At 37.8% G+C, this 12,588-nt stretch overlaps 1 protein-coding gene across 2 annotated transcripts in view; it reads right to left on the bottom strand.

Moving 5' to 3' along the window:
- Positions 1–12,588, bottom strand: part of LOC140581265 (uncharacterized) — a 65,346-nt gene that overhangs the window by 19,613 nt on the left and 33,145 nt on the right. The gene's annotated exons all lie outside the window — the stretch shown is intronic.

A 12,588-nucleotide genomic window follows, 5' to 3' on the forward strand; every position in this document is an offset into this window, starting at 1 on the left:
GCTAAGTTAAGATAGAATAGGATAAGGTAGGATAGGAATATCTAAGATAAGATAGAATAGGATGAGGTAGGATAGGAATGGGTAAGTTAAGAGAATAGGTTAAGGCATGATAGGAATGGGTAAAGTAGAATAGCAGAAGGTAGGATAGGAATGGCTAAGATACGATTGAATAGCATATGGTAGGATAGGAATGGCTCAGGTAAGATAGAATAGGATAAGATAGGATAGGAATGGGTAAGGTAAGATAGAATTGGATAAGTTAAGATAGGAATGGCTAAGATAAGATAGAATAGGATAAGGTAGGATAGGAATGGGTGAGGTAAGATAGATTTGGATAAGGTAGGATAGGAATGGGTGAGGTAAGATAGATTTGGATAAGGTAGGATAGTGTCGCCTATGGCTTACTCACTGGGGTCTTTGGGTAGGGATGCAGTAAAGCGCTTTGAGACGATGTAATGTCGTGATAATGCGCTAAACAAAAATATATATCTTATTTGTTGTTGTTCAATGGCTAAGGTATGATACAATAGCATAAGGTAGTTTAGAAATGGGTAAGGAAAGATAGATTAGGACAGGGTAGGATAGGAATGGGTAAGGTAGAATAGCATTAGGTAGGATAGCAATGGCTAAGGTAAGATACAATAGGATAAGGTAGGATAGGAAAGGGTAAGGCAGAATAGCATAAGGTAGGATAGCAGTGGCTAAGTTAAGATAGAATAGGATAAGGTAAGAATGGAACGGCTAAGATAGAATAGCAAAAGGAATGATTGAAATGGGTTAGATAATATAGAAAAGCATAAGGTAGGATAGGAATGGCTAAGATAAGATAGAATAGCATTAGGGAGGATAGGAATGGGTGAGGTAAGATACAATAGGATAAGGTTAGATATAATTGGATTAGGTAAGATAGGAATGGCTACGACAAGATAGAATAGCAAGGGGCAGGATAGAAATGGATAAGGTTGGATTGGAATGGGTAAGGTAAGATAGAATTGGATAAGGTAAGATAGGAATGGGTGAGGTAAGATAGAATTGGATAAGGTAGGATAGTTTCGCCTATGGCTTACTCACTGGGGTCTTTGGGTAGGGATGCAGTAAAGCGCTTTGAGACGATGAAATGTTGTGATAATGCGCTAAACAAAAATAAATTTCTTATTTGTTGTTGTTGAATGGCTAAGGAATGATACAATAGCATAAGGTAATTTAGATATGGCTAAGGAAAGATAGATTAGGACAGGGTAGGATAGGAATGGGTAAGGTAAGATACAATTGGATAAATTAGGATAGGAATGGGTAAGGCAGAATAGCATAAGGTAGGATAGCAGTGGCTAAGTTAAGATAGAATAGGATAAGGTAGGATAGGAATGTCTAAGGTAAGATAGAATAGGATGAGGTAGGATAGGAACGGCTAAGATAGAATAGCATAAGGAATGATAGGAATGGGTTAGATAATATAGAAAAGCATAAGGTAGGATAGGAATGGCTAAGATAAGATACAATAGGATAAGGTAGGATAGGAATGGCTAAGTTAAGAGAATAGGATAAGGTATGATAGGAATGGGTAAGGTAGAATAGCAGAAGGTAGGATTGGAATGGCTAAGATACGATAGAATAGGATAAGGTAGGATAGGAATGGCTCAGGTAAGATGGAATAGGATAAGGTAGGATAGGAATGGGTAAGGTAAGATAGAATTGGATAAGGTAGGATAGTGTCGCCTACGGCTTACTCACTGGGGTCTTTGGGTAGGGATGCTGTAAAGCGCTTTGAGACGATGTAATGTTGTGATAATGCGCTAAAAAAAAAAAATTCTTATTTGTTGTTGTTGAATGGCTAAGGAATGATACAATAGCATAAGGTAGTTTAGATATGGCTAAGGAAAGATAGATTAGGACAGGGTAGGATAGGAATGGGTAAGGTAGAATAGCATTAGGTAGGATAGCAATGCCTAAGGTAAGATACAATAGGATAAGGTTGGATAGGAATGGGTAAGGCAGAATAGCATAAGGTAGGATAGCAGTGGCTAAGTTAAGATAGAATAGGATAAGGTAGGATAGGAATATCTAAGATAAGATAGAATAGGATGAGGTAGGATAGGAATGGGTAAGTTAAGAGAATAGGTTAAGGCATGATAGGAATGGGTAAAGTAGAATAGCAGAAGGTAGGATAGGAATGGCTAAGATACGATTGAATAGCATAAGGTAGGATAGGAATGGCTCAGGTAAGATAGAATAGGATAAGATAGGATAGGAATGGGTATGGTAAGATAGAATAGGATAAGGTAGGATAGGAATGGGTGAGGTAAGATAGATTTGGATAAGGTAGGATAGTGTCGCCTATGGCTTACTCACTGGGGTCTTTGGGTAAGGATGCTGTAAAGCGCTTTGAGACGATGTAATGTCGTGATAATGCGCTAAACAAAAATAAATATCTTATTTGTTGTTGTTCAATGGCTAAGGTATGATACAATAGCATAAGGTAGTTTAGAAATGGGTAAGGAAAGATAGATTAGGACAGGGTAGGATAGGAATGGGTAAGGTAGAATAGCATTAGGTAGGATAGCAATGCCTAAGGTAAGATACAATAGGATAAGGTTGGATAGGAATGGGTAAGGCAGAATAGCATAAGGTAGGATAGCAGTGGCTAAGTTAAGATAGAATAGGATAAGGCAGGAATGGAACGGCTAAGATAGAATAGCATAAGGAATGATTGAAATGGGTTAGATAATATAGAAAAGCATAAGGTAGGATAGGAATGGCTAAGATAAGATATAATAGGATAAGGTAGGATAGGACTGGCTAAGGTAAGATAGAATAGCATTAGGTAGGATAGGAATGGGTGAGGTAAGATACAATAGGATAAGGTTAGATATAATTGGATTAGGTAAGATAGGAATGGCTACGACAAGATAGAATAGCAAGGGGCAGGATAGAAATGGATAAGGTTGGATTGGAATGGGTAAGGTAAGATAGAATTGGATAAGGTAAGATAGGAATGGGTGAGGTAAGATAGAATTGGATAAGGTAGGATAGTTTCGCCTATGGCTTACTCACTGGGGTCTTTGGGTAGGGATGCTGTAAAGCGCTTTGAGACGATGAAATGTTGTGATAATGCGCTAAACAAAAATAAATTTCTTATTTGTTGTTGTTGAATGGCTAAGGAATGATACAATAGCATAAGGTAGTTTAGATATGGCTAAGGAAAGATAGATTAGGACAGGGTAGGATAGGAATGGGTAAGGTAAGATACAACTGGATAAATTAGGATAGGAATGGGTAAGGCAGAATAGCATAAGGTAGGATAGCAGTGGCTAAGTTAAGATAGAATAGGATAAGGTAGGATAGGAATGTCTAAGGTAAGATAGAATAGGATGAGGTAGGATAGGAACGGCTAAGATAGAATAGCATAAGGAATGATAGGAATGGGTTAGATAATATAGAAAAGCATAAGGTAGGATAGGAATGGCTAAGATAAGATACAATAGGATAAGGTAGGATAGGAATGGCTAAGTTAAGAGAATAGGATAAGGTATGATAGGAATGGGTAAGGTAGAATAGCAGAAGGTAGGATTGGAATGGCTAAGATACGATAGAATAGGATAAGGTAGGATAGGAATGGCTCAGGTAAGATGGAATAGGATAAGGTAGGATAGGAATGGGTAAGGTAAGATAGAATTGGATAAGGTAGGATAGTGTCGCCTACGGCTTACTCACTGGGGTCTTTGGGTAGGGATGCTGTAAAGCGCTTTGAGACGATGTAATGTTGTGATAATGCGCTAAAAAAAAAAAAAATCTTATTTGTTGTTGTTGAATGGCTAAGGTATGATACAATAGCATAAGGTAGTTTAGAAATGGGTAAGGAAAGATAGATTAGGACAGGGTAGGATAGGAATGGGTAAGGTAGAATAGCATTAGGTAGGATAGCAATGCCTAAGGTAATATACAATAGGATAAGGTTGGATAGGAATGGGTAAGGCAGAATAGCATAAGGTAGGATAGCAGTGGCTAAGTTAAGATAGAATAGGATAAGGTAGGATAGGAATATCTAAGATAAGATAGAATAGGATGAGGTAGGATAGGAATGGGTAAGTTAAGAGAATAGGTTAAGGCATGATAGGAATGGGTAAAGTAGAATAGCAGAAGGTAGGATAGGAATGGCTAAGATATGATTGAATAGCATAAGGTAGGATAGGAATGGCTCAGGTAAGATAGAATAGGATAAGATAGGATAGGAATGGGTAAGGTAAGATAGAATAGGATAAGGTAGGATAGGAATGGGTGAGGTAAGATAGATTTGGATAAGGTAGGATAGTGTCGCCTATGGCTTACTCACTGGGGTCTTTGGGTAAGGATGCTGTAAAGCGCTTTGAGACGATGTAATGTCGTGATAATGCGCTAAACAAAAATAAATATCTTATTTGTTGTTGTTCAATGGCTAAGGTATGATAAAATAGCATAAGGTAGTTTAGAAATGGCTAAGGAAAGATAGATTAGGACAGGGTAGGATAGGAATGGGTAAGGTAGAATAGCATTAGGTAGGATAGCAATGCCTAAGGTAAGATACAATAGGATAAGGTTGGATAGGAATGGGTAAGGTAAGATAGAATTGGAAAAGGTAGGATAGTTTCGCCTATGGTTTACTCACTGGGGTCTTTGGGTATGGATGCTGTAAAGCGCTTTGAGACGATGAAATGTTGTGATAATGCGCTAAACAAAAATAAATTTCTTATTTGTTGTTGTTGAATGGCTAAGGAATGATACAATAGCATAAGGTAATTTAGATATGGCTAAGGAAAGATAGATTAGGACAGGGTAGGATAGGAATGGGTAAGGTAAGATACAATTGGATAAATTAGGATAGGAATGGGTAAGGCAGAATAGCATAAGGTAGGATAGCAGTGGCTAAGTTAAGATAGAATAGGATAAGGTAGGATAGGAATGTCTAAGGTAAGATAGAATAGGATGAGGTAGGATAGGAACGGCTAAGATAGAATAGCATAAGGAATGATAGGAATGGGTTAGATAATATAGAAAAGCATAAGGTAGGATAGGAATGGCTAAGATAAGATACAATAGGATAAGGTAGGATAGGAATGGCTAAGTTAAGAGAATAGGATAAGGTATGATAGGAATGGGTAAGGTAGAATAGCAGAAGGTAGGATTGGAATGGCTAAGATACGATAGAATAGGATAAGGTAGGATAGGAATGGCTCAGGTAAGATGGAATAGGATAAGGTAGGATAGGAATGGGTAAGGTAAGATAGAATTGGATAAGGTAGGATAGTGTCGCCTACGGCTTACTCACTGGGGTCTTTGGGTAGGGATGCTGTAAAGCGCTTTGAGACGATGTAATGTTGTGATAATGCGCTAAAAAAAAAAAATTCTTATTTGTTGTTGTTGAATGGCTAAGGAATGATACAATAGCATAAGGTAGTTTAGATATGGCTAAGGAAAGATAGATTAGGACAGGGTAGGATAGGAATGGGTAAGGTAGAATAGCATTAGGTAGGATAGCAATGCCTAAGGTAAGATACAATAGGATAAGGTTGGATAGGAATGGGTAAGGCAGAATAGCATAAGGTAGGATAGCAGTGGCTAAGTTAAGATAGAATAGGATAAGGTAGGATAGGAATATCTAAGATAAGATAGAATAGGATGAGGTAGGATAGGAATGGGTAAGTTAAGAGAATAGGTTAAGGCATGATAGGAATGGGTAAAGTAGAATAGCAGAAGGTAGGATAGGAATGGCTAAGATACGATTGAATAGCATAAGGTAGGATAGGAATGGCTCAGGTAAGATAGAATAGGATAAGATAGGATAGGAATGGGTAAGGTAAGATAGAATAGGATAAGGTAGGATAGGAATGGGTGAGGTAAGATAGATTTGGATAAGGTAGGATAGTGTCGCCTATGGCTTACTCACTGGGGTCTTTGGGTAGGGATGCTGTAAAACGCTTTGAGACGATGAAATGTTGTGATAATGCGCTAAACAAAAATAAATTTCTTATTTGTTGTTGTTGAATGGCTAAGGAATGATACAATAGCATAAGGTAGTTTAGATATGGCTAAGGAAAGTTCGATTAGGACAGGGTAGGATAGGAATGGGTAAGGTAAGATACAACTGGATAAATTAGGATAGGAATGGGTAAGGCAGAATAGCATAAGGTAGGATAGCAGTGGCTACGTTAAGATAGAATAGGATAAGGTCGGATAGTAATGTCTAAGGTAAGATAGGATAGGATGAGGTAGGATAGGAACGGCTAAGATAGAATAGCATAAGGAATGATAGGAATGGGTTAGATAATATAGAAAAGCATAAGGTAGGATAGGAATGGCTAAGATAAGATACAATAGGATAAGGTAGGATAGGAATGGCTAAGTTAAGAGAATAGGATAAGGTATGATAGGAATGGGTAAGGTAGAATAGCAGAAGGTAGGATTGGAATGGCTAAGATACGATAGATTAGGATAAGGTAGGATAGGAATGGCTCAGGTAAGATGGAATAGGATAAGGTAGGATAGGAATGGGTAAGGTAAGATAGAATTGGATAAGGTAGGATAGTGTCGCCTACGGCTTACTCACTGGGGTCTTTGGGTAGGGATGCTGTAAAGCGCTTTGAGACGATGTAATGTTGTGATAATGCGCTAAAAAAAAAAAAAATCTTATTAGTTGTTGTTGAATGGCTAAGGTATGATACAATACCATAAGGTAGTTTAGAAATGGCTAAGGAAAGATAGATTAGGTCAGGGTAGGATAGGAATGGGTAAGGTAGAATAGCATTAGGTAGGATTGCAATGCCTAAGGTAAGATACAATAGGATAAGGTTGGATAGGAATGGGTAAGGCAGAATAGCATAAGGTAGGATAGCAGTGGCTAAGTTAAGATAGAATAGGATAAGGTAGGATAGGAATATCTAAGATAAGATAGAATAGGATGAGGTAGGATAGGAATGGGTAAGTTAAGAGAATAGGTTAAGGCATGATAGGAATGGGTAAAGTAGAATAGCAGAAGGTAGGATAGGAATGGCTAAGATAAGATACAATAGGATAAGGTAGGATAGGAATGGCTAAGTTAAGAGAATAGGATAAGGTATGATAGGAATGGGTAAGGTAGAATAGCAGAAGGTAGGATTGGAATGGCTAAGATACGATAGAATAGGATAAGGTAGGATAGGAATGGCTCAGGTAAGATGGAATAGGATAAGGTTGGATTGGAATGGGTAAGGTAAGATAGAATTGGATAAGGTAGGATAGTGTCGCCTACGGCTTACTCACTGGGGTCTTTGGGTAGGGATGCTGTAAAGCGCTTTGAGACGATGTAATGTTGTGATAATGCGCTAAAAAAAAAAAAATTCTTATTTGTTGTTGTTGAATGGCTAAGGTATGATACAATAGCATAAGGTAGTTTAGAAATGGCTAAGGAAAGATAGATTAGGACAGGGTAGGATAGGAATGGGTAAGGTAGAATAGCATTAGGTAGGATAGCAATGCCTAAGGTAAGATACAATAGGATAAGGTTGGATAGGAATGGGTAAGGCAGAATAGCATAAGGTAGGATAGCAGTGGCTAAGTTAAGATAGAATAGGATAAGGTAGGATAGGAATATCTAAGATAAGATATAATAGGATGAGGTAGGATAGGAATGGCTAAGTTAAGAGAATAGGATAAGGTATGATAGGAATGGGTAAGGTAGAATAGCAGAAGGTAGGATTGGAATGGCTAAGATACGATAGAATAGGATAAGGTAGGATAGGAATGGCTCAGGTAAGATGGAATAGGATAAGGTAGGATAGGAATGGGTAAGGTAAGATAGAATTGGATAAGGTAGGATAGTGTCGCCTACGGCTTACTCACTGGGGTCTTTGGGTAGGGATGCTGTAAAGCGCTTTGAGACGATGTAATGTTGTGATAATGCGCTAAAAAAAAAAAAATTCTTATTTGTTGTTGTTGAATGGCTAAGGTATGATACAATAGCATAAGGTAGTTTAGAAATGGCTAAGGAAAGATAGATTAGGACAGGGTAGGATAGGAATGGGTAAGGTAGAATAGCATTAGGTAGGATAGCAATGCCTAAGGTAAGATACAATAGGATAAGGTTGGATAGGAATGGGTAAGGCAGAATAACATAAGGTAGGATAGCAGTGGCTAAGTTATGATAGAATAGGATAAGGTAGGATAGGAATATCTAAGATAAGATATAATAGGATGAGGTAGGATAGGAATGGGTAAGTTAAGAGAATAGGTTAAGGCATGATAGGAATGGGTAAAGTAGAATAGCAGAAGGTAGGATTGGAATGGCTAAGATACGATAGAATAGGATAAGGTAGGATAGGAATGGCTCAGGTAAGATGGAATAGGATAAGGTTGGATTGGAATGGGTAAGGTAAGATAGAATTGGATAAGGTAGGATAGTGTCGCCTACGGCTTACTCACTGGGGTCTTTGGGTAGGGATGCTGTAAAGCGCTTTGAGACGATGTAATGTTGTGATAATGCGCTAAAAAAAAAAAAAATCTTATTTGTTGTTGTTGAATGGCTAAGGTATGATACAATAGCATAAGGTAGTTTAGAAATGGCTAAGGAAAGATAGATTAGGACAGGGTAGGATAGGAATGGGTAAGGTAGAATAGCATTAGGTAGGATAGCAATGCCTAAGGTAAGATACAATAGGATAAGGTTGGATAGGAATGGGTAAGGCAGAATAACATAAGGTAGGATAGCAGTGGCTAAGTTTTGATAGAATAGGATAAGGTAGGATAGGAATATCTAAGATAAGATATAATAGGATGAGGTAGGATAGGAATGGGTAAGTTAAGAGAATAGGTTAAGGCATGATAGGAATGGGTAAAGTAGAATAGCAGAAGGTAGGATAGGAATGGCTAAGATACGATTGAATAGCATAAGGTAGGATAGGAATGGCTCAGGTAAGATAGAATAGGATAAGATAGGATAGGAATGGGTAAGGTAAGATAGAATAGGATAAGGTAGGATAGGAATGGGTGAGGTAAGATAGATTTGGATAAGGTAGGATAGTGTCGCCTATGGCTTACTCACTGGGGTCTTTGGGTAAGGATGCTGTAAAGCGCTTTTAGACGATGTAATGTCGTGATAATGCGCTAAACAAAAATAAATATCTTATTTGTTGTTGTTCAATGGCTAAGGTATGATACAATAGCATAAGGTAGTTTAGAAATGGCTAAGGAAAGATAGATTAGGACAGGGTAGGATAGGAATGGGAAAGGTAGAATAGCATTAGGTAGGATAGCAATGGCTAAGGTAAGATACAATAGGATAAGGTAGGATAGGAAAGGGTAAGGCAGAATAGCATAAGGTAGGATAGCAGTGGCTAAGTTAAGATAGAATAGGATAAGGTAGGAATGGAACGGCTAAGATAGAATAGCATAAGGAATGATTGGAATGGGTTAGATAATATAGAAAAGCATAAGGTAGGATAGGAATGGCTAAGATAAGATATAATAGGATAAGGTAGGATAGGACTGGCTAAGGTAAGATAGAATAGCATTAGGTAGGATAGGAATGGGTGAGGTAAGATACAATAGGATAAGGTTAGATATAATATTAGTTGTTGTTGAATGGCTAAGGTATGATACAGGAATGGGTAAAGTAGATACTAATATGATAACAACTAAAAAATAAATTTCTTATTTGTTGTTGTTGAATGGCTAAGGAATGATACAATAGCATAAGGTAGTTTAGATATGGCTAAGAAAAGATAGATTAGGACAGGGTAGGATAGGAATGGGTAAGGTAAGATACAACTGGATAAATTAGGATAGGAATGGGTAAGGCAGAATAGCATAAGGTAGGATAGCAGTGGCTAAGTTAAGATAGAATAGGATAAGGTAGGATAGGAATGTCTAAGGTAAGATAGAATAGGATGAGGTAGGATAGGAACGGCTAAGATAGAATAGCATAAGGAATGATAGGAATGGGTTAGATAATATAGAAAAGCATAAGGTAGGATAGGAATGGCTAAGATAAGATACAATAGGATAAGGTAGGATAGGAATGGCTAAGTTAAGAGAATAGGATAAGGTATGATAGGAATGGGTAAGGTAGAATAGCAGAAGGTAGGATTGGAATGGCTAAGATACGATAGAATAGGATAAGGTAGGATAGGAATGGCTCAAGTAAGATGGAATAGGATAAGGTAGGATAGGAATGGGTAAGGTAAGATAGAATTGGATAAGGTAGGATAGTGTCGCCTACGGCTTACTCACTGGGGTCTTTGGGTAGGGATGCTGTAAAGCGCTTTGAGACGATGTAATGTTGGGATAAGGTAGGAATGGAACGGCTAAGATAGAATAGCATAAGGAATGATTGGAATGGGTTAGATAATATAGAAAAGCATAAGGTAGGATAGGAATGGCTAAGATAAGATATAATAGGATAAGGTAGGATAGGACTGGCTATGGTAAGATAGAATAGCATTAGGTAGGATAGTAATGGGTGAGGTAAGATACAATAGGATAAGGTTAGATATAATTGGATTAGGTAAGATAGGAATGGCTACGACAAGATAGAATAGCAAGGGGCAGGATAGAAATGGATAAGGTTGGATTGGAATGGGTAAGGTAAGATAGAATTGGATAAGGTAAGATAGGAATGGGTGAGGTAAGATAGAATTGGATAAGGTAGGATAGTTTCGCCTATGGCTTACTCACTGGGGTCTTTGGGTAGGGATGCTGTAAAGCGCTTTGAGACGATGAAATGTTGTGATGATGCGCTAAACAAAAATAAATTTCTTATTTGTTGTTGTTGAATGGCTAAGGAATGATACAATAGCATAAGGTAGTTTAGATATGGCTAAGGAAAGATAGATTAGGACAGGGTAGGATAGGAATGGGTAAGGTAAGATACAACTGGATAAATTAGGATAGGAATGGGTAAGGCAGAATAGCATAAGGTAGGATAGCAGTGGCTAAGTTAAGATAGAATAGGATAAGGTAGGATAGGAATGTCTAAGGTAAGATAGAATAGGATGAGGTAGGATAGGAACGGCTAAGATAGAATAGCATAAGGAATGATAGGAATGGGTTAGATAATATAGAAAAGCATAAGGTAGGATAGGAATGGCTAAGATAAGATACAATAGGATAAGGTAGGATAGGAATGGCTAAGTTAAGAGAATAGGATAAGGTATGATAGGAATGGGTAAGGTAGAATAGCAGAAGGTAGGATTGGAATGGCTAAGATTCGATAGAATAGGATAAGGTAGGATAGGAATGGCTCAGGTAAGATGGAATAGGATAAGGTAGGATAGGAATGGGTAAGGTAAGATAGAATTGGATAAGGTAGGATAGTGTCGCCTACGGCTTACTCACTGGGGTCTTTGGGTAGGGATGCTGTAAAGCGCTTTGAGACGATGTAATGTTGTGATAATGCGCTAAAAAAAAAAATTCTTATTTGTTGTTGTTGAATGGCTAAGGTATGATACAATAGCATAAGGTAGTTTAGAAATGGCTAAGGAAAGATAGATTAGGACAGGGAAGGATAGGAATGGGTAAGGTAGAATAGCATTAGGTAGGATAGCAATGCCTAAGGTAAGATACAATAGGATAAGGTTGGATAGGAATGGGTAAGGCAGAATAGCATAAGGTAGGATAGCAGTGGCTAAGTTAAGATAGAATAGGATAAGGTAGGAATGGAACGGCTAAGATAAGATAGAATAGGATGAGGTAGGATAGGAATGGGTAAGTTAAGAGAATAGGTTAAGGCATGATAGGAATGGGTAAAGTAGAATAGCATAAGGTAGGATAGGAATGGCTCAGGTAAGATAGAATAGGATAAGATAGGATAGGAATGGGTAAGGTAAGCTAGAATAGGATAAGGTAGGATAGGAATGGGTGAGGTAAGATAGATTTGGATAAGGTAGGATAGTGTCGCCTATGGCTTACTCACTGGGGTCTTTGGGTAAGGATGCTGTAAAGCGCTTTGAGACGATGTAATGTCGTGATAATGCGCTAAACAAAAATAAATATCTTATTTGTTGTTGTTCAATGGCTAAGGTATGATACAATAGCATAAGGTAGTTTAGAAATGGGTAAGGTAAGATAGATTAGGACAGGGTAGGATAGGAATGGGTAAGGTAGAATAGCATTAGGTAGGATAGCAATGGCTAAGGTAAGATACAATAGGATAAGGTAGGATAGGAAAGGGTAAGGCAGAATAGCATAAGGTAGGATAGCAGTGGCTAAGTTAAGATAGAATAGGATAAGGTAGGAATGGAACGGCTAAGATAGAATAGCATAAGGAATGATTGGAATGGGTTAGATAATATAGAAAAGCATAAGGTAGGATAGGAATGGCTAAGATAAGATATAATAGGATAAGGTAGGATAAGACTGGCTAAGGTAAGATAGAATAGCATTTGGTAGGATAGGAATGGGTGAGGTAAGATACAATAGGATAAGGTTAGATATAATTGGATTAGGTAAGATAGGAATGGCTACGACAAGATAGAATAGCAAAGGGCAGGATTGAAATGGATAAGGTTGGATTGGAATGGCTAAGGTAAGATAGAATTGGATAAGGTAAGATAGGAATGGGTGAGGTAAGATAGAATTGGATAA

Source organism: Paramormyrops kingsleyae, chromosome 20 (assembly GCF_048594095.1).
Source record: "Paramormyrops kingsleyae isolate MSU_618 chromosome 20, PKINGS_0.4, whole genome shotgun sequence".
Lineage (NCBI taxonomy): Eukaryota > Metazoa > Chordata > Actinopteri > Osteoglossiformes > Mormyridae > Paramormyrops > Paramormyrops kingsleyae.